Here is a 24,714-nt window from a genome sequence, read left to right as displayed (position 1 = left end):
TGTGGATCCCATACTAGGCTGCAATAATCCAAAATAGGCATGACATATGTACTAGGAAGTTATTACTGAAGTGTTTAATAAAAGTTTGCTGACTAGGTCTATATCTCGTACAATTTAACATTTTTCTACGAGTTGGTTTTCTTGACGTATGTCCATAGATGGAGTCTCATTTTTCCTACTGAATGTTATAGACCTACATTTTTTACATTGAGCTTGAGTAGACTTTTGCTGCACCAAACGTGGAATAGATTGATTTCGTTCTGGAATATTTCGGCTAGTCACGTACCTAAAAACGAGAAACGAGAAACGAAGAAACAGTTTGAGAAATATTATGGGGCTGTGTGGATCCTGTGTATTACACCGTGAGATATAAGTTTTAAGAGTTACGTGATTGTCAAAGGAGGATGAAACCTGGGTAAAATAAATGACAATATAAAAATACATAAAATACACAAACTAGTAGTTTAGTCTTAGAAGTTTTTGAGGCCTGTCTGAACGCCCGAGTGAAGGTATTATGGAATTTTTTGATGTGGAACACACCTTTGTTTTCTATATAGGGTTGCAAATTATAAATTCAAGGGTAAATACAAGTAGAAATGTGTTCAGCTTTTGAACACTTACAGCTCAGCCAGATTAGTTTCAATCAGTAATATTATTTCACAAATTGATTGAAAATATGTCTACGTATTGATTTGAATGTTCATAGCCATGTATTTTCAATTATATATCATTGAAGTGTTGTCCTGCTTTGTCTGCTAAAAATCTCCGGCATACCAGATTTCCCTAACGTAGACGACGGTTTTGAATGAGTAAGCGATATATCAATGGAAAAGCATCGCTCTGATTGGTCAACCGATGCAAAGGCGAAGCTGTTGGAAGCAGAGATGCCAGATATTTTCATAGAAAATATTCACTAATTGTATGAAATTTCTGCAATAAAATTATGATTGTTCCATTAGGTTATGGTTATAGAATGATAGATTCAATGAGCATTTATTCTTCATATATTTGTAATTGACTGAAGTAATTTCAGGAATATTCAACGACGACGTTTTCGACCTTTTGTTTGCGTTTTGCGTAAATCTAAACGATTTCGGCCATATATATTTAGGCCTGTTTTGATTCGGCCTTCTGTGATTCGGTCTGTTGAGGTGGTCCCGTTTGGAAATGGTGACTTCATAAGTTCACATGGAATTGCAACACCCAATATGCAACATCAACTAAGGTCATACAACTCTCTACCTGACAATAAAGTTTCATGATGCCATGACTTCCTTGAACATCAGTTCAAATTATAAGATAAATGTATTTCAGTGTTCATTATTTGGGTCATCATCGAATATCTACACAAAATATTTCCATTTTAATTTGTGATTTATCCTTTGATTAATAAACTTTTACCTCGTCATTGCAATAAAATACTAATAGATAGCTCAAATGGAAAAGTTTGATTTTTTTCTTGTTTACTTTTTGTGAAATCTGTATAAATCTGTATATAGTTTAAGAAATCTGTATAAAATCTGTACTTTGTATTAAGCCTGTATGCGCATGTGAAAATCTATATAATACAGATAAATCTGTATAAATGGCATCTCTGGTTGGAAGCACGCGAATCTATAAATATAAGCGAAATTATAGCTAACGTTTCAGTCCTACGTGCAGCATTGCCAGGTTGCCAGATTTCTCGCTTCGCCAGACACTCAAACTAACCAGATCTTTTGCTAGATTTTCCAAATTTTCCTAGATTTTGTCAGATCTCGCTAGATTTATTAATTATTATTAATTTCCTTGTATATAGTAGACCCAGACAAATCCAGATAAATTTTTGAGTTTTGACAGATTTTTGAAAAAATAACCAACTCTGTCTACGTGACAAAAAAGTAGGCAACTCTGCATACGTGTAGCATGCTAGATGTAGGTTGTTGCCATACAGCAAGGTGTCATTCACAAATTACGTCACGCTTTAATGGGGGAGGGGGTTTCAAATATTGTGACAAATTGAGACAAGGGGGGGGGGTAAGGTTACATCACGGAAGTTTTATTTTATTTTGAATACTAAAGTATGAGTTTTTTAATTCGAACTTTCTTCTTTCATATATGACATAGTATTCGAAAATGGTGCTAACGTGTGAAAACAAATTTTCGAAATAAACCTTAAATTAAGGAAATGCCCTCGAGGCTCAATGCATAGGGCGCTGGTCTTACAAGCCAGTAGCCATATGTTCGAGTTCCGACCTGGAAGGATTGTTAGTGTCAGTAGGATCGTAGCACCAACCGTGCAATGGGATAGCTCAGGTTGGTTGACCGCCCGTGTGTAGATAGGACGATCTTATTATTTAAAATCTTCACGCGATGTTCGTAACCGGAACGCTCATTTGTAACCGATCTCAAAGTGAATAAATAATATGCATTAATTATCAAATTACCCCGATTCACAACGACGCGTAACTCCGCCATATTTCTATAACGCAATATTTTCATTTAGAAGTGGAATGAATCATGTACAGTTTAAATTTTACGACGATTGTCAATCAATTTGAAACCAACTGAGCCGCCAATCTTACCTCGTAACACAATAACAATAACAATTGTTTTAAAAGATTAATCTACAAAAATGAAAATGACAACTTATTCGCAATAGCCGCTTGATTTGTAATATGCATTGGTAAAAATCAAGCGGCTATTGCGAATAAGTTGTCATTTTCATTTTTGTGGATTATTCTTATAAAACAAATGTCATTGTCATCGTGTTACGAGGAAAGATTGGCGGTTCAGTTGGTTTCAAATTGATTGAAAATAGTAATTTATAACAGGCATTGACGATTCAATGCATAGGGCACTGGTCTTACAAACCAGTTGTCGTATGTTCGAGCCCCGACCTGGAAGGATTCGTAGTGTCAGTAGAATCGCAGCACTAGCCATGCAATGGTTCTGTACACTCTGAATCGACTGCGAAGTCTGTTGAAACAGAAGGTCAAATTCCACTGCAGGAATGTAATACCAAGGCTTGGCTTTGTTAAATTTGTAACGAAATGTTCGTTTTTACCTATAGTTTCTTCCTGAATCCCCCTGACAGCCAAATGTTGAGAGATAAATATGAAGTCATTTTAATTGAAGGTCATATATGTTAGTGGAACAATTTTCTTGCTGACGAATAGACATATTCGGAAAAGAGTCAAAAGATGCGAACAAACTGAACTCACCACCAAAGGCTTACAATATGCATTAGTAAACTGAATTCTTAAAATAAGTTACTAAAAGGCGACACAATTTCAATAAAAGCTCCGCTAACGAATCATCCCATTAGAATAAGCGATGAGAAACGCGTATGAATTGACTTCACGAACGAAAAGTATCATTTGGGTCGACTAGAAATATCAATTTGATACGATGTAATGTTGAATCAGAAGATGAGGAGGTTTTATGGAACTAAATATAAGGAAAATGTATCCTTTGGATGATTGTATGTGTATTTGAAGATGAGGTGGTTTTATGCTAGTTTGACAAAAATTGACTCCAATGGCCTTTTTTTTGCACCAAATAAAAAAATGAATTGAAAAGCATTATTGTACCAATACAAGAATAAAAAATAAAAACAATATTTTCGCTGAGAATGATGAGGACAGGGTTTGAAAGTTGTTACGTAATTCCATAAAGAGGGTTTCGAAATTTGTGACCAACCCTAACGGGGGGGTTAAGTTTATTGAAATTTGGCGTGACGTAATTTATGCATGACGCCAAAACTATTTGAAGCTTTAACTGTTATGCTCTGATCTTGTGTCATGCAAGTTTGGATGAAATTCCATGTTTTAAAAAGATGAATCGACCGTACAGATATTTTGCAATAATTATGGTTTCGGCTTTAGCGATCTGTAAAGTTAGAACGGCTGTTATTTATTGCCCAGTATATAACAGCCGTTCTTATTTAACAGACCGCTAAAGTCGAAACCATATTAATTGCAAGATTCCATGTTATGACATTTCCACCTGAAAATTTGCAACTATCCCAGGGTGAATTTTGAGTACTTAAGAATAATCTCTAATTTATGTAAGATGAATTCGATTGATAATGAGAAAAAGTTTATCACTTCAATCGAAATCGCAGAAGGGTAGTAATGATTGAGAAACTTAACGCTATAAAAATAACTGCGTGCATACAAAACTTGAACACAAGCTTGCCGAAGAGAAGCTTTAATATCGATATCCGTATCGCAAGTATGTACAAAGATATAATTGCTATATATATTTGGGATATTGATGTAAATTCGTCGGCTCCAAAACAAATACAAATCAAATACAGAGTTTATATTCAGGGTCAGTGCGGTAAAATTTCATTTTCAATCGAATAATATAAGATGAAAACGAAATTTATGGCCGCTGACCGTCAGCATATCCCTACTAATTCATTTGACTTTTGCTGCCATTTTCAAGTGAAGCTCCCGGAATTCATCGTCAGTTGAATAATCGTTGATAGTTATTTGAAGTTTTGCTTGCTCAGTTTCAAGTGCGGAGTAGTGTAACTCCTTCATTGCCTTCGCTCTTGGTAGTAAGCAAATTCGAACGAATAGAATTATAAATGGAGTAAAGTATTAAAAATGAAAACTGGTTTGTCTTTCATCTATTATCTTGAACCAATTGGAATGTTTACATGAACCTCATTTGAAGGCCGCTCTCACACTATTGAAAGAGATATTTTGTTACTTCAAGAGATCAACTGACGGTAATTAAACTGAGCCTCGATTGAAGAGAAACGATTGATGACTGAATGCTGCCCGTTCGGGCCGTCAGCAAACATTGTGTGTGTCAGAGAGTGAAGTTTACTGCATTCGAGAGATCGTCAATGTGTTCCACATTCAGTTTCAATTGAATTGAATGAAGTTTTACAGCACTGTTCAGGGTTCGCGTGTTAGGTGTTGGTGCCTAATAAAGATCAATCTAAGCAGACTCTCATGCACTTGTGTATTCAAATGGGGGGATTTTGATCCTTGTAGTTTTTTGTTCCGATCATAGAGGCTTGAACCTTAAGGTCATTAGTCTCTTCGGGCTAGAAAAACTTTCTGATCCTATGTACTTACTCATCACGCTATACCTGTCCCCAGTATGGAAAAATGTTACACTTGACGATGTGTTTTACTCGATATTATCGTGAGATGGGAAGCGTTGCGTTAGTTAAAGAAGCTAGAAAGCATTGCATACGATAATTTTCTTAAATTGATGATTACAAATCATACGAGTTATTTTGTGGAAATTGTGAATGTTAAAAACCGTTATTAGGGATAGATTCTTGGGGTAAACGAATTACGATGCGTTACTTGTAAGAAAGATATAGATTTTACAGTGTTACGTTTATCGCTCTTTTGTAAGTTATAGGTGTTACGATGTGTTGAATGCGTTACTTTTTTGTTAGTTATAGGCGTTACGAATCGTTACATGCGTTACTCTTTTGTAAGTTATAAGCGTTACGAAGCGTTACATGTGTTACTTTTTTGTGAGTCAAAGGCGTTACGAAGTGTTATATAAGTTACTTTTTTGTAATTTACAGGCATTAAAAAGTGTTACATGCGTTACTTTTTTGTTAGTTATAGGCGTTACGAAGTGTTACATGTATCACTTTTTTGTAAGTCATAGTCGTTACGATTCGTTGCGTTTCTTTTTTGTAAGTTATAGGCGTTACGAAGCGTTACATGCGTTTTTTGTGAAACATAGGCGTTAAGAAGCGTTACATGCGTTATTTTTTTGTAAGTTATAGGCGTTACGGGGCGATACAAAGCGTTACTTTTTTGTAAGTTATTGATGTTATAAAACGTTACATGCATTATCTTTTTGAAAGTTATAGACGTTACGAAGCGTTACATGCGTTACTTTTTGTGAGTTGTGGCGTTACGAATTGTTGTAAGCGTTACTCGTTTGTATGTTACTAGCGATACATGCGTTATTTTTAGTTTTGGACGTTACATGCGTTACTTTTTTTGTGAGTTATAGGCGTTACAAAGTGTTACGTGTTTTACGTTACTTTATTGCATGCTACAAGCGTTACGATACGGTAAATGCGTTACTTTTTAGAAAGTTTTAGGCGCTACGAAGCGTTACCTTTTGTAAGTTACAGGCGTTTCGAAGTGATAATTTTTGTAAGTCACAGGTGTGAGCAGTAGGCGTTACGTTCGATATTTTTTTGTGATTTGCAGGCGTTACGAAGTGTTACATGCGTTATTCTTCTGTAAGTTAGAAGCGTGACGAAGTGTTACATTCGTTACATTAAATAATTTTAGGCGTAACGAAGCGTTAAATGCGTTATTCTTTTGTAAGTTTTGTGTATTACGGCGTGTTAGGCGTTACTTTTCGTAAGTTATAGGTGTTAAAAAGCGTTATAAGAGTTTTGGCATCCCACTTTCAACATATTGAATAGTCACTTATTTGCAACATCTACTGGAAAATTATGAAATTATTTGAAATGATCCTACAACTACATGAAATACACTGATCAAATTTCATTTCGATTTGAAAAAGTAGAAGTATATTAAATTTTCACTAAGGAAAACCCAATTCATTTAAATCATTTTGAATAATGTGGTACGAAATAGTATAGTACGAACATTTCCATCGCTACACACGTTTATCTGCCCGTGTTTCTTAGCCTCCATATATAACTCGATACATGCCATTTCCTACATGATGGGGGCACTTTATGAACTTCTATGCTGCGGTATATTCGCCTAATTCAAAGAAGTTTCATCGGGGCATAATGTTCGCGCAAACTCTCCAAGACAGAACCGTTTATTCTAGCATTCCGATATGGCTTCATTCACGGTTTATAACTGTTCCGAAAATTATTTATTGCGAAACGGTGCGAAGAGCCCGACGGGACAGGCGAAACCAGGAAATCCGATTGAAAATCGCTTATGAGGCCCAGAACTTGTCCTCGCTGAAATCCATGGCTAGCATGGGCACCGGCAGTGAATAGCGAAGAACGAACCGAGTGCCAGCCATTATCAGCGACCTCCGTTTTTTTTTTCTTCATACATATATTCTTATTCGCAGCCCCGTTACGGTGAGAGAAACGGCTCAGAGCGGGTAATAATTTATGAGGAAAAGTATTATATTTATTTCACATATAAAAATTCACGAAAACATAAAATACCAGCCCTGATCGATTGGAACTGATCGGGTCATGGCACTCGGTGCTGCGGCGATTCATTGAGAGTATCAATAAGGAAGTGTCCGAAGTGGAGCAGCTAGAGATTGTTGACCAGGTTAGACCATGGCATTATGATTAAATTTTGTGTTACTTCATATCCATTTGGTTTGGTAGGTTAAACGATGTTGAAGTAACGTAACGAATTGTAATAATGACAATACACTGAATGCAGTTCGTGGTTTAAGGAAGGAATTTCTGAAATTTCTTAAGTAAGTTACATAAGTGACTTAGCCAATGCATAATGGCTATCCATTCTCTTGAATCTTCACAAATATCACTACATGTTATGATAGAAATTGAACCAGTTCTTCGGAAAAACATCAAACTTCATGCATTGTTTAATTCAAGGGTTCCCAAACTATTTTGGGTCATGGACCCCAATACTAAAATTTACTCAGGCCTCAGACCTCCATCAACAAATTCCTTTGAAAATGCAATTTCTTGCTATTTTAATATTGATGTGAAATACTTACCAATTTCTGCGGATTGTCAAAAAAACACAACTTTTAATGTGGAACACATTTTTGTTTTCTATATAGGGGTGCAAATTAGAAAATCAAGAAAAATACACGTAGAAATGTAGCCAGGTTTTGAACAATTACAGCTCAGTCAATTTTGTATCAATTATTAATATTAATATTATTAATAATATTAACCATTTGATTGAAAATATTTCTACGTATTGATTTGAATGTTCATATCCATGTATTTTCAATTGTATATCATTGAAATGTTGATTAATAGCTAGCCGTGTCCTCTTTTGTCTGCAAAAAATCTGCGGCATACCGGATTTCCCTGCCATAGTCGACGGTTTTGAAGGAGTAAGTGATATATCAAAAAGAAAGCATCGCTCTGATTGGTCAATCGATGCAAAAGCGAAGCTGTTGGAAGCACGCGAATCTATAAATAGCAGCAAAATAATAGCTAACGTTTCAGTCCTACGTGTAGCATGCTAGAGGTAGGTTGTTGCTAGACAGCAAGACTAAAAGTGCCATAAAACGATTTGAAGCTTTAATTGGTATGCTCTGATCTTGTGTCATGCAAGATTGGATGAAATCCCATGTTATGTCGTCAGGCCTGAGAAATTGACAATTACCCCAGGGTAAATTTTGAGTGCTTAAGAATAATTTCTTATTTATATAACATGAACTCGATTGATAATGAGAAAAAGTTTATCGCTTCAACCGAAATCGTAGAATGGTAGTAATGGTATAGAAACGCTATAAAAATATCTGCTTGCATACCAAACTTGAACACAAGCTTGGCGAAGAGAAGCTTAAATAGCGATGTGTGTATCGCAAGTATGTACAAATATATAATTGCATACATTTGGGCTATTGATGAAATTTCGTCGACTACAAAACAAACAAATGCGAATCACGACAAATAGAGTCTATATTCTGGGTTCGCGTGTTCGGTGTTGGTTCCTAATAAAGATCAATCGAAGCAGACTATCGTGCATTTGCGGATTCAAAAGTGTGACGATTAATTGAAAATGTCGATCATTAGAAATTTTGGTTGCCTTGTTCCACATCAATGGCCCGAACAACCCCATGGGTCTGATCCTTGTAGTTTTTAGCGTAAATATTTCAAATAACAACTTATATCAAACAATAGGGAGTCGATTTCTTGACCTCGTCGACCCCCGTAGTCAGATTTCGTTTACGTCGACCCCCGCAAAAAGGATATCGACCACTTTGGGAACCCCTGGTTTAATTCAACGAAATATGCTAACTAACATACTAAGTCTTGCTACCTGTTTATTTCATTCAATGTTGTTCCATATTTTCTTATTTCATCGGCTTTACAACTTATAGATTCCATCCGAAAAGTTACTCTCCGGTGAGTTTGAGAAATATCGGTATCCATCATTTTCTCACGTGAGATGAATGTTTTAGGGGTTTGAGAACAAATGATAGTACGAGGGCGAAAAAGTCAGATGGAGAAGCAAGTGGAGTTCGGAATCGTCGAATTTAGTCACAGTTGTGAGGCTTTTATGGGTCAGTGCATTGTTAAAAAAAATTCTTTTTTTCTCGATTCACGTAAGACCGTTTCTGAATGATCGTTTTTTTATGACAAACGATTGGTTTTGTATCGACAGTTTCAAGTTCTCCAGTACAACATTAGTTTTTGAGTGAATTCATAAGTAAAACAAACTATAATTTATGAATAATTCTATCGTCTTGCTGTAACCAGATACTTTTTTGTCTTGGAATCTGTTTGGAATGAGTTTCGTCGTCCATGAGAAGGACCGAAAGCCATAGTTTCTTTTTGGAATGCAACATTTATATGTTAGAATGTTAAGGAACAGACCTTGCAAATCGCTGAGAAGAAATAAAACAATTTTAATTTCTGCTCAATTTGACTGTATCAATAACGGACTAGAAACATACGGACGAACCTCGATGCTAAATAAATTGACTGCTAGATAGAAAGTACAAGGATAAACTATGAACCGGATATTTATTGAATAAAAACAACACATCCTAAATGGGGCTCTGGTTTACATACCCAGCTTTTACAGCTTGACAATGGCAGAAAATTCCCAAGATATTTAGAAACCACATCAGTAACCTGTGATGTACGAAAATGTGGTTTCTAATCCGACCTTTTCTGCCTACCAGTATAAAAAAGGCGGTGCGGTTTTCGGCAGTCGCAATTCCCTTTGTGGGTTCTATTCTTTAATTTGTTTATGCAAATTTCAATCAACAAACCGAGCCGAAAAAGCTGCTTGTTTACTGTAGATGGACTGACCGGTTGAAGCATTGCACCTAGATTTCTATGGCATTGTGCCTGAGGCTGCAACAATTTACTGCATTGGATTTGCATCTAGATATGTGTGTGGTCGCACCGGGAGTGCGGTTTTAGTCACTGCTGCTACGTTCCGTATGCTGAAACTGAGCAGGTAAGTATCCGACTAGGTAACGGTGGGTTTGCTCCGATGTGGGTCGAGTCAGAAATTTAGCTACTGTGCTATCTGGAAGGGGAAGTCGGTATCCACTTCAAACCACTGCTCAAATGCATAGCCACTTTCCCGTCCACCTCCGCTCGTGAAGCCGAAATAGTTTATGATTGCAAAATTTGTTCATTGAGTACGATGCGGTTAGTTGATTGCTTTCGCTTAGTCGGTTGTTAAAACCGTTTTTTTTTTGGATTTGAAGTTTATTTTTCAAGTACACCCGACTTGCACCGATCGGTGGGAAACAGTTGTCGTTAATCCCGATTGGATTTATTATTATTCAAGAATGTAGTCGGCGACGTCAAGTGTTTCGACGGTGGTGCTTGAGAAGGATTGGAGCATAAATGGAATACAGTTAAACGAGCTGCGGTTTTACTCTCGTAAAATACAATTCTCACGAGCCATTTCCATTCACATTCGACGAGTGGTTATAATTCAACAAATTACTCGTAAGCCGCTTATGCTAGTTTGATTGCTTATCAAAATATTTGCTCAATTTCCGTAGAAAGCTCCAATAAAATAGCTCCTGGCCATACACTTGAATGCCAACTGAATGAATACCGATAATCGGTCTCTGCCGCTTGGCCCCGGCGCATAGAATATGTGGACCCGCTTCGGCTGAAACGACGCGACGGCCGCAGCCAATGTGTCTAAGTCAGCAGTGCCGAGCTTCCGTGATTGGGTCTTCGATAAGCGTAAAGATAATCACGATAATAAGTCATTCCTATCACTGCCATGTGTTCGTGCAGCTCTAACTGTCTGTTTGGCCGACGGTCTCGCCTTCTGGCTGTCGCAAAATAAATACACAAGCACACGTACGAACTGAAACTGACAACCAACGCCGAACGGAATCGAATCGATGATAAATTACTACGTGAAATCATTGTGTGCACATGATAGCACACATTTTGTCATAACATATTTATCCTGAACGACATGTTTGTTGGTTTCTTTAGCGTTTTACCATTCCTCACGGAGGACTAAGAGCACGCGACGGTTTGGGTTGATGGAATATACTAAAAACGAAACTTATAAAGTTCGTGTAAGTGTTCAAAATGTAATCGATAGACTTTTACAGTTAGATTCGAATTTTTTGAGTGTCATATTTTTCCGAACCAGTTATTATTATTATAAGATACTTACTCAAAAAACACATGATTGTCATCTGTTGTAAGGCGATTAGTATTACGGTGCACAGTGATGCGAAGCTGGCAGAAATAAAAAAAAAAATTTTTTCATGGACATCATTAATATTATTAAATTCCTTAGTAAATCCAGAGTAATAGCTCGAAATGTGAAAATTTTTGAATGACAATTAAACTCTCAAAAATTGTTTGAAGTTAGGGTACTTTGAGATGTAATTTTTTTCTTCCATAGAAAATGTTTGGCACATAACCGATGTTTTTGCGACTAGGGTTTCAAATAGATAGGAAACGGTTGTAATCGCTCACTAGTATTTAATTTTAGAGCATTTTTCCTCTAGTTTTACCTTTTTTTATATATATAAAAAATAGGTATAGAATTCGCTCAAACTTTCGAAAAATTTTCCGAGGCCCAGAGGGCCGAATGTCATATACCAATCGATTCAGCTCGACGAACTGAGCAAATGTCTGTGTGTATGTGTGTGTGTCTGTATGTGTGCTGTCAACTAAGAGGTCGAGATCTCAGAGATGGCTAGACCGATTTTGATCAAACTAGTCGCAAATGAAAGGTCTCCCCGTCACCCAGAACGCTATTGAATGGTTTTGAGATCGGATGTTTACTTTTTGAGTTATACGAAGTTTTGTGTCAAAATTTTCAGTTTTTTGACAGTATCTGTCACATTTGACCTTGAAAATAGAATATGTTTCCAGACTTCGATTTCGCTCGGTAATACCTATCCAACAAGCCATAGATTGTTAAAATCCGTCAATTTTTAACGGAGATATCGATATTTTTGTGTAAGCCTTATTCCAGTAGAAGGAATTTTGAGCGCTGTATGACAAAGCAATGCTTGGGAGCAACATGAAACACGATTTTTTATACTGTTACATATAATTGTTTCTAAGTACCAAAAAGACTGTGTACAGCATCCTTTTTTATGACAATTTGCCTCGGACCAATTTTAGCACGGTTCATTTTTGGCAATATAATCTTTCGAATATGGCATATGTAAACCAGATGATACCAGCATTATCGAGGTTGGGGACGGGTATAGCGTGATGGGATAGTCGATGCCTTTCACGCAGCCCGCCTGGGTTCGGTTCCCAACCCCGCACATAGGGTCAGAAAGTTTTACTGGTCCGAAGAGGCGAATGACCTAAGATGTTAAAGCCTTTATAATTTAAACAAAAAAAAAAGCATTATCGAGATGGAAGTAATTCCATAATTATATTATTATTATTATGACTTCCATATACCATACGACTCAGTTCGTCGAGATCATCAAATGTGTGTGTGACAAATAATTTCACTCAATTTTCTCGGAGATGGTTAAACCGTTTTCTACAAACTCAGATTCATATGAAAAGTCGTATACTCCCAAACAAGGTTCCTGAATTACGTTTGGATCCGACTTCTGATTGCGGATGATATGTGAAACGAAATTAGGACGATATGTGAAACGAAATTAAAATAATGCAATTAATTTTTCTCGTAGATGGCTGAACCGATCTAAGATTCAAATGAAATCTAAGAATCATCTATGATTCAAATGAGAGGTCTTAAAATCCTATAAAACCTCTTACTTTTTAGTCAGATCCGACTTCTGGTTTAGAAAATGCAGGGTGATTAGTATAAAAATGTTCATTTCACATAAATTAATCAGGTTTATCGGGTTTGCAGATTTGGATAGTCGATTACCAAATAAATTTATTTCAGTTTGAGCGGTATTCGTTTTTGGATTCGGAATTTACCCCCAAATTTTAATTCGCACTACAATTTCTCAAAGATGTCTACACACTCCTCAGGTGAATTTAACTGATTTCGGCTACACCGAGTTCAGAATTCCGGTTCCAGTATCGAATCGATTCTCAAAGCTCAATCATTTTCTCAAAAAAGACCAAATCGAACTTCAAAAACAAATATTACAGGACTTAAGGTCCCATACAAAATTGGTGAATTTTATCCGATTCTGGAATTACAGATGATGAGTATATAAATTTCATGTGAATTGTTTGGCGTAATAATTTATGGCCATTCGAATCATTTTGGGCTATGCTAATTCCTGAATACCGGCTCAGGAAGTACCATAAATAATGACGAAAAACTCTAAAGTGGAACTTACTTCGAAATCTCATGGAATGTTCAATCGATTGTCACACGCTAAGATTGCAATTCGATATGTTTTGCAGTTTCGGCATTACAGGGTGATGAGTGATTAAAATCTCAATTTGCCGTTTAAAACGACGATAATTAAAATAATGTCATGAGAACTAAAACACCTAAGAATATCCATGCAAAAACACATGCGTATTGATAAAAAAAGGTATCATCTCACTGCTAGGTGGATTAATCACGTTTTCTAGTGTCATCCCGAACATTTCTGCAACTTGCAAGTTATTTTCAATTTTTTGCGGGATCGAATACCAAAATCTGAATATGTACTCTTGTGTATGAATAATATAACTCTTGTGTATTGATATAATATTATTACTCTGAAATCCATCTCTCGGTAAATGTTTGGAGAGCAATTGTTGAATATCATTGATGTAGATTGCAGAGGTTTCTCATATATAGAAAGGCTTTGCAATCACTGTGAAAAACATCTTTCGAATCGAAAACCACAGTTCCGAGTGTCATATACCATTCGACTCAGTTCGTTGGGATCAGTAAATGCATGCGTGTAATATGTGTATATGTGACAAAAATGTGTATTTGACTTTTTTTGGCAGATTTTACTAACTTATAATCAAATTCAAATCCATAGATTACTGTCGAATTTAATCCAGATCTGACTTCCAGTTTTTGAATTACAGGGTATCGTCAGTTTATAATTTCAAACCGTCATTAAAAACGACGATGTAAATCACGTGGACAATATCATCTAGTTTGTGTTCAAAACATTTTTAATTTATTGGTTGTGTATTTATTAGACCATACGAACAGACTTCTGCAATAACAATCTTCATCTTTTGGTTGTAAAAGCAGCGGAAATTATCTTCAAAACTTTCAAATGGAACCCATTTCGTTTTTTTGAGAATTTGAATTTTTGAATTTGCGCTTAAATACAGAATTTGAGTCCCCTCGTGGTAGAATGCGATGACCTGAAACTTGTCATAAAATACGAACTTCATATGACAATGGCGGATGTTAAAGTGATAAATACTATCACAAATACTACATCCACAATGAGATGCTATTTATGCGGGGCAACTTCTGCATCATTCAACCGAATCGACGAAACTAAAAAACTGCCTTTAAATGAAGGCGGTCTAAAATTTGGTATAAGTTCATTGCACGCATGGATGAAAAGATGTATATGAAGCAGAAAAAAAGAATTCAGCTACAGTTTTTTGAAAAATTGAGCTTGCACGTTGATAAACCGCGGTCTAATTATGGAAACCCCAATGATAGAAATACTGCACGACGTTTTTTTTGTAATTCTTCCATTTCTGCTAAAATTACTGCTATTAACGAAACTTTAATCAAGAAACTGCATATTATTTTAATAGCAATTTCGTGTGGAGAACAAATTGATCCAGAAAAATTTAAACTGTTTGCACAAGATAGTGCACAATTATTCGTAAGCCTATACGATTGGTATAACGGGTGGCAACTAAAATTTTGGAATTTCTTTCTCAAGCTGTCAAAAAAAATACAAACATACTTGGAGAAGATCTGATTTATTGAAATTAAAGATACATTGTTCATTGTTGAAAATAATTAGTGAACATTTGAAAACGGTCCGTAATCGGATGTTCGACGAAGCTTCCGTTTGATGTCGGAACAGGAGCGTTGTATGGCCTTCATGTCAACTTTGCGAATGCATCTCTTGATTCTACCAATCAACTGTTAGCAATTCGTGGCTCTCCAGTTAATTTTGTACACCAAGGAGCTCAAAACCCCGAGGAAATCTTTGATTAGGCGACACTGAGGTAGATTTATCCGGTTGTGGTTTTTGGGTACAAATGGGATCGAATGGGTATTCAGGAACTATTGTGTTTTTTGGCGCAATGCGATGACGCTTTATCCGGCCAAAACACGTATTGTCCATCAGCATGATGTTTATGAAAAAACGGGATCAAAACTTTCTACAAACATTCGTTCTGGTACACATCTTGATTGATTGCCATACAAGATGGCTTGAACCATGGCTTAGAAATGCATTTCTCGGAAATGACAATGTACAGCATCACTTTCTGTTCAAACTTATGTTTAAACTTATATTTTATGATCGGATGTACAGTAGAACTATCCGTTGAATAGCATCGATCGTTTTCGGGAATCTGCGTCTTCGAAAGAGGGAAGTAACTTTCGTCGTCCAAAACAAAACTTTTTCCGGAAAAATTTTTAATCAACCAGCGGCATTGAGAATTCAGCGTTGAAATCTGTGCGTCAGTATATCCCGGGGCTCGTGTCTTCTTTCGGTACTTTATTCCGAGTCTTTTCAATGTTTTGCAGATGTACTGGTGAGAACAGTTGAACTTTTTTGCGGCATCCCTTTGACTCATTGAATCCTTGTTGTTGAAGGCACGAGAAAGAGAACGAAGTCCTTTTGCGTCCATAATTTTGGCTGGTCTTCCACTACCTTCCTTACGAGCAGTTGTTGGGCATCTTAAGATATTGTAAACTGTCGAAGCCGCAATATTTTTGCTTTTAAAATGTTGTACCGTATACTATTTGCCGAGATTTCTGTGCAGTTCGTAGAACTGTACAATGCGCTCGTGAAATACTTCTTGTTTCGACGGCATTTTGAGCAAAACTGAGCAAGCATGAACAAAACAGAAAATACTAGCAGAAAAAGGAGAAAGAGAGCTAACACATACACACTTTTAGTTGTTTCTGAGCTCGTTTGTTGTTGAGCATACAGGCCTCGAAAAAATTCCAAAATTTTAGTTGCCACCCGTTAACATGCCCCCAACGATGCACAAAGTATTGATTCATGGCTATGATATCATTAAGGAAGCGGTACTTCCTATTGGAAAAATGTGCGAAGAAGCACAAGAAGCGTGTAATAAGGAAATCCGTATTTTAAGAAAAGATCACTTTAGAAAAATTGATCGCATATCCACGAATATAGACATATTTAATGGATCACTAGTTTCATCCGATCCTGTAATATCTTCGCTTAGGAATAGAGAAAAAATACCATAAAAACCGATTTGCTAGAAGCGGTCAAAGAATTACTGAAAGATGTTGAGATTTATTGATAACGAACAAGAGGTGAAGAACTGAACTTAATTAAATTTCGAATGCATAAAAATACAAAACTATCTCTTTCAGGGAGATTCGAAACTACTTTTCTTAACTGTGTCTAATTATATTCAAATAAATAACAATGAATCTTTATTTTCTGAATGATGCAAATATATTAAATCCAGTGGGTTTACCTCCTATTCCAAGTAAGTAAATAAATAAACAAATTAAAAAGTTAACAAATTTTTGCCTTCTCTATGCCAGACGAGAAGAAAAGGAATGGTTTCATGTCATTTCTGATAAAAGCTTTAGTTTACGAAGATCAGATACTAATTATTCTTGAATCAAACTCTTTGAAATGCATGCAATGAAAAATGAGTTATTATATTACGGTAGGTATAGTGATTCGAAACAGTCCTTTTTTAAACTACTTGCTACATCTATTCCCCATATAGACACATCTCTGAAATTCAAGAAGTATCTGAGCAAAGTTGGGTGGTAATCCGTTGTGTAGTTCCGGAGTTATGCTGTTTACAAACATACAAACTTACATCCTTAACTCTATATATATATATATATATATATATATATATATATATATATATATATATATATATATATATATATATATATATATATATATATATATATATATATATATATATACATATATATATATATATATATATATATATATATATATATATATATATATATATATATATATATATATATATATATATATATATATATATATATATATATATATATATATATATATATATATATATATATATATATATATATATATATATATATATATATATATATAAATATACATATATATATAGTTATATATAAATTAGAAAGACGACATCTCACTTTTTGGAGTATTAAACATTTTTTCAAATATAACAAAATGAATAGTATCTTCTGCGATATGGAATTTACGATAAATGCGTAAAAAACAGGCACTTATTATCATATTTCGGTTTTTTGCCAACTTTTATATGGGGTGGCATCACTGTGCGGTGGCACGTTATTCCCTGACACATAGTGCATATTCAAAACCGAAGTATTACTAATTATCGTTTACCTCAAACTCAATTTTGAACCGATATTCCCAAACGTAGATTCGATCTAACGATCCCATCAATTGCTCCTTTTTATATCGTTTATTTAGGTCCGTCTTTAACTGTTATGGTCGTTCGACGGGTAATCAATTGTTCTTGATGTTTGCCTTTCTCATACATAGAGGCTATGCAATAACTGCGAAAACCGATTTTTGAACCGAGGCCTGGAGATTCGAGTTTCATATACCATTCTAATGAATTTGCCTTGATGCCAAAAATATGCACTTGATTTTCTCAGGGATGGCTGAACCGTTTTCAGCAAACTTCGGTTCATATGAAAGGGCTTATTGTTCACATGATTGGAACGCTATTGAATTTTATCCGAATCTGTCTTCCGATCCAGGAACTACAGGGTAAAGTGTGTATAAAATTGCAAACCGTTTTTCGGAGCGACGATACCAAAAAGAGGAAAATTCCCCTTGATTTGTCACAATTGTCAACAAACTGAATAAATTATTTAGTTTATACTCAAATAAACTTTTTAGATTTTTTTCTAAATTCAAATATTTTCCAATGATAATTATGAAACTAGGAGAGAGACATTATTATACATTACACGAGGATTGAAACAGGTTTTTCATTTGTTTCCAACTCCTCTCCGCCAAGTATTAACAAGAGCAGTTTTCCCGGTTTCGCTTTAAACGATTTGGACAATCTTAGGTTAATTTAAAGCTACAATAAGTTCAATAATCAATTTTCACTGTGATGTTGACATTTCTGGTTTTTAAAGATACAATGGTATAAGTGACGTAACCAACAAACCCTTTTAACCATTTTCACAATTGATAGATCATGTGAATTTCAATTTCGACGGTGTTTATTCAAATGTAAAAACTTGTATCAAGAAGCTTCGGTTGTACACAGTTGATTGGGAATTTGGACCGCAGAGAATCTATTCTGATCGACGCACAGTGGTCGGAAACTGAAAAACCTGTTTTAATCCATCTAGTGGTGTACAGCAGAAATTCCTCGAAATACTACAATTTAAAAAAGTTTAGAAAATAGTTTTGAGGATTTCTGTTGCATAATACTGCTACATTGATATACTACATTTGAATTTAAGTTAGTGAAAAACTATTAAATCATATGTGAGAAAGTGAAGTATGATACTTACTACATTTTATGGTAACAGAGGTATTTTGGCCCATTTTGTAAAAATATCCAGCGAATGTTGTAATATCTTCGAAAAAAACCTTCCGCAATAGGTTATTTAATGTGATTAGCTTCAAATTAATGCAACATGGGTTACTTAACATCGATTAAATCCATGAAGTTTGTTAGGTGGGCAAAAATATATGAAGTGACCAAAATACCTGTTACCCTATTACATTTGATAACTATTGTTGGTACTTCCGCAACCAAAAGCTGGATATCGGCATAGTGACATTCGGTTCATTCAACCATACACTAATATGACCTATAAACTTATTTGCGATTCTCTATGACGATTTGAATTTTGGAAAAAAATGTACCGGTAGTCGGACTTGAATTAAATTCAGCAGCAGATTATCAACGGTTTATTTGGTTACAGACTCTCATGGTATGCAAATTAGATAAATTATCTAGCAAATATAAAAAGGGAGCTTTTGAAAAAAAATATTCTTGAAACTGACATTTTTGCACTAAGCACTCTACCTCCGGAAGTAGGGGTTTAAGCCGAATGAAAATTGAAATATTATTATGGTATCTTGAAACCTTTCATTTGAATCTAAGTTTGTGAAAATCGGTTTATCCATCTCCAAGAAAAGTGAGTGAAAATATTTTTCACACACACATACTCACACAAACACTGTCGGTGTAGGTTAGATCCTTCGCTGGGGACTAGCCGAGTAGAAGTCACAGCATCGAAGTTGAGTCGTTGGGGCGCCAGTGAACCGGAAGTCATCCTCCAACCGGAACGATCACTGAACCGACTCATCCATTCTGTCGTTCGAATCGTTCACGAATTTCGGTTGCGTCGTTCCCTGGGAAACTTCTATCGTCGGGGAACTTTTCCGTCGGTGTAGGCTGAATCCATCGTCGGGGATTAGCCGAGTAGTTCGTGACGTATACCAGCCCTGGGTCGTCGAGGCGCCAGCGAACCAGAAGCTAAGCTCCAACCGGAATCGCCTCCTGGTCGATCCCCTGTAGCGAAAATGGTGGCTCAAAGGCGAGTGATAAATGTCCCAAAAGTAGGAGAAAACGACGCAGACGTCCATGACGAAACATAAGTCCGGGAATGGTGTTTTCAGCACCGATAGCCTTCCACCCCGAAGTAATTCCTAGGTAGGATTTGAGATCCAAGGTGTTTTAGTGGGTAGTTCTAATTATACAGAGGTAGTCCTGTGGAGAGTCCCACATTCTGTGCGTAAACGCATTTCACCTTATAAAAAAAAATAAATAAAACATACACAAACACTTGCTCAGCTCGTCGAACTGAGTCGAATGGTATATGACATTCGGCCCTCCGGGCCTCGGTTCAGAAGTCGGTTTTTGCAATGATTTAGCCTTTCTATATGAGAAAGGCACAAAGAAGGTCAAAAGTCTGTACTGGCTTTCACTGACGTTATTAAGGGGGTAGTACCAATTTCGAGTAAAATTTTTTTTTATTCATTGAATTTTTTTCACCGTACAGTTTTGAAGAAAATAAGATTTTGAGTGTTTATACGTAATTTCTGTACAAAAATTATTTTACCGTAAAATCAGTTTTTACCTTTCTCATATAGAAAGGTTAAATGCAATCACTGTGAAAACCGACTTTTGAACCAAGGCTCGGAAGGCGGAGTGTCATATACCATTCGACTCAGTTCGTCGAGATCACCAAATGTCTGTGTGTATGTATGTATGTGTGTATGTGACAAATAATGTCACTCAATTTTCTCAGAGATGGCTAAACCAATTTTCACAAACTCAGATTCAAATGAAAGGTCTTGAAGTTCCATACAAAGTTCCTGAGTTTCATATAGATCCGACTTACAGTTCCGGAACTACAGGGTGATATGCACCAAAAACTGCAAAAAAATAGTCACACACGTTTCTCAGAGATGGCTGAACCGTTTTTCACTAACTTAGACTTACGGTTGCGGAATTACAAGGAAATATGCGAAAATTTATGAAAAAATATGCAATCAATTTTCTCGAAAATGTCTTCACCGATTTTCACCAATTGAGAAGCAAATATAAGGTCTTAAAATTATTTTAAAAGTTCCTGAAATGTTGATTCAGATGCGATTTCCGGTTTCGGTATTACAGTGCGATTAGTGAAAGTTTTCAATTTCATGAGTATTTTTTCACAAGCGATGGCGAAACGAGATGCACATTTTTATAAAACTTGCTGCTTAATTCATCTAGTTGACAGATCTTGTTAGTTAGTCAATATATAAAACTACTTTGGGACTACTAATAATAGTGAAGAAAAGCTTCAAAAACAGAACTCACTTGAATATCTCAGCAACGGTTAAACCGATTTTCACAAATCATGATTTAAATTAAATCTCTAATTGTCTTTAAAGATACTGAGCAATTTCTTCGTGATCCGACTTCCGGTTCCGAAATTATATAACGATGAGTGTTGAATTCATTCAAATCGTCATTCAAAATAATCCAAAACTGGTACGCGTCGGTACGTGCGGCTTTGCTTCGTTCGCAACGTGCTTTGTTCAATTTCGTATAGCGTGTACGGTTGCCACATTTCAATCTATATTTTTCAGGTGAAAAAGGCGGGTGGGTAATGTCAGCGACATAACTGGATGTCGTGAATACGAAAACAACTGACATGTTCCTTAACACTTCCGAATATCAATTGTATGAATTATGCAAGCATTCCCCTATCTCACATTTTTCGCAAAAACAAAGAAGGCTTCACTTGATCTCGAATACTGTGAATTTCACACAACGAAAAGTGCACAAATCTAACCAAACTGTTCTTGATTTGCACTAAACTGAGAATAATTACCTTCGATTTGCGAACAACAAATCCTAATAGTTCTTCAGAAAACTTTTAGAGCCATTAGAACGGCTGATATTGTGTAATGCTCTCCACCGTTGTTTTTTTTTCCAATGCTAATGACTGGCAGCTGTGACGTAATCGCTCTTGTCGAAAGCGAAACTAGCTGTGCAGACGACACAAAACACATCTGCTCGCAGTGGCGATAGAATCCAAACTGATTCAATTTTTGTTAAGAGATTTCCTTTTATGTGATTTCGTTTGTAGCTTTTTCACTAATGGGCGGTCCTAACGGCTATAAAAATAGCCGCATACAGAATTTTTATGTCGATTATTTCATTTCGGATTTGCATAATTTATTGAAAGAAACTATCAATATGCTGTAGGGATTCGTTTCTAGCATTCAGAAGGACCAAATTGAGGAACTCACTGCGATATTCACCACTTTTCGGAACATTTTTCTCGGACGGATTTGTTGTACAGCAGCAGATATTTTGTTCTCTTCCTCAGAACGCGTTCTGATTGGCTGGTGTTGACATGGGTCAAATGAGATAGGTTTTTCAATAGTGTACTATTGAAATACTTCAATGCTTTTGCTATACACGTTTCAGTTGAAAAATTTCGATTCTATTGGTAGTTAGATTATATAAATCCTTCCACAGATCACTGAGCTATGAGCTTTCAAAATACGAGAAAGGCAAACGCGCCATATGAATTATCCTCTTTGATACTCGTTTATACCAAACATTTCAGAAAAGTTGAATTTTGAACTATTTGAGATTATGCCACACAACTGAAAATTTTAACATAAAATTGTGATCATATTTCCGATGGCATGTAGCAAAAATTATTTTGATACGTTAGATACAACAAGAGATATTCACGATCAAAAACTTATCACTCTCTCAGAGGGTAAATTTTGAAAAGGCACCCCATAGTAAAGTAAGTCGTATTCACGACAAAATATGTAATTTTGTAAATCTTTTATTCAATTTGTACCTACTTGTTAGTATCATCACAAAATCATGATAACGATGTAACTAAAAGTGTACTTATTGCCCTTCTCATATAAAAAGCTTATGTAAACACTAGAAAAATTATGTGAGTGTGTGTCGAATAATGTCACTCATAATATAAAAAATCTGATAGTTTCATAGGGTAAAGTGTGTTTGAAAATGCACACCGTCATTTAAAGCGACGATGCAAAAAATTGTAGAGTTCTTCTAAAGGGTATAGCCGGGTTTTCATACAAAAACTGCGCCCAAACAGAACAAAAATTGATATTCGCTGTTTGAAAGGGTTTATATTGGAGATGATTTTCCCAAAATTTTAACCATTTAACTGCCATATTGGTGGAGTTAGAGTTCTTATGATTTTCATTTCAGAAACCTCTTTAGCAAAAAAATTAAAAAAAAATCAGGAATATTATTGGAATTATGGTAAATCTCTCTGATCTGACCACCAGGCTATCCCGCAAGAATACAACCATCCGCTGGCACACATGTTCACTAATGCATTCCCTACATCATTGCTTGGTATATCGACCCAGCTGTGCGGGCGTGTGTAAATAACATAAGGAATAAAGTTCTTTTATCATTATCAAGTACGTCAATACTCGAGCCCTGAGCTCAAGTTGTAGATGGAAACGCATGGTATTTAGTTCTAAGGGCATGTGATATATGATTTTAGAACTAAATACCATGCGTCTCCATCGGATGATGACAATTTGATGGAGACGCATGCTTTTCCGAATGAATTATTATTTTAATGTCTGATATTATACCCGTCCACATTTTTTAAAAATCTGAAAAAATACAGCGTAATGTACTCCTAAATGATTTATTGTTGATGTAAAATCTAGAGTGGTACCAAAATTGTATGTGCGATTAATAAAAATTCGAAAATTCTGAACATTTTTTTTCACATGAAATACATTTTGAAAAATTCTGAAAAAAAATCAGAGAGGTTTCCCATAGTTCCTAAAATATTCCTGATATTTTTTAAATTTTTTTGCTAAAGAGGCAATATGGCAGCTAAATGGTTGAAATTTTGGGAAAATCATCTCCAATATAAATCCTTTCAAACAGCGTCTATCAATTGTTGTTCTGTTTGGGGGCAGTTTTTGTATGAAAACCCGGCCATACCCTTTGGCTTAAAATTGATTCAATTTGTATGCAATATTTGTTATTTACTAAACGAACCGAATTCGGGTATACTGGTTCCATGTTCCCGGTTCCAGAAGTAGCGGAAATAGTGGTCAAAAACTCTATAACGAGACTCACTCATGTTTTTAGAGATGATTTGGTCGATTTTCACAAACTTAGGCTTAAATTAAAGTTCCTATAGTCTCATAGGTTGGTGTTTAATTCCATCCGGGTCTGACTTCCGGTTCCAGATCTATAGGGCAAAGTATGTTTAATCATTTAGTGCGACGATGCAAAATAAAGAAAAATTCTTATTAACTTGAAATTGAAAAGGTTATGTTAGTTCATACCCAAAAAAAGTTTATTTAATTCAAGATTGATAAAAAAAATTGATTGATAAAAAAAACTGATATTCTTCTAGTGATATTTTTGAAAATATAAGCAATATGAGAAAGGCATCATTACAGCACTAGGTGAATTAAAAAGTTTTTAGTCTTCTCTTTCAGAATTTCCTGCCGAATTTTGTTTTGATTATTTTTAGAAAAGGATCTCCCACCCCGTTTACATTGCAGCATGTGGGACTTAATCTAAATCTACTGCATTTTTTTTCAAGAATGCAATGTTTCTCGATATTCTCACAATTTTCTTCCATACACAGAAAAAAAATTATGAATTTTACATGTGACATAATTCTTCAAACGATACAACTTATAACTTCTTTACTTGTCAAATGATGCAATATTTCATTCGAACATTTACAGGCTCCAAGTGCCTCTGTATGGGTTTATATGTATCAATTATTCATGTAGCAGGTATGTGCTACTGTGGCTCAGTCGATCAATTCACGTGCTTTGTGATGTAATGTTTCTCGGTTCAAGTCGCGCGCTGTTGCTATCGATCTTTTATTTTTTATTTCATTACATTTCTAGCCATGTAATATTCAAATCACACAATTTTACATGTTCCTGTATATAAATTTGTGTGAAATACGACGCTCTATTTATGTGCATCTTATAAGATGT

Source organism: Malaya genurostris, chromosome 3 (assembly GCF_030247185.1).
Source record: "Malaya genurostris strain Urasoe2022 chromosome 3, Malgen_1.1, whole genome shotgun sequence".
NCBI classification, from domain to species: domain Eukaryota; kingdom Metazoa; phylum Arthropoda; class Insecta; order Diptera; family Culicidae; genus Malaya; species Malaya genurostris.
This window is presented reverse-complemented; position numbering follows the sequence as displayed.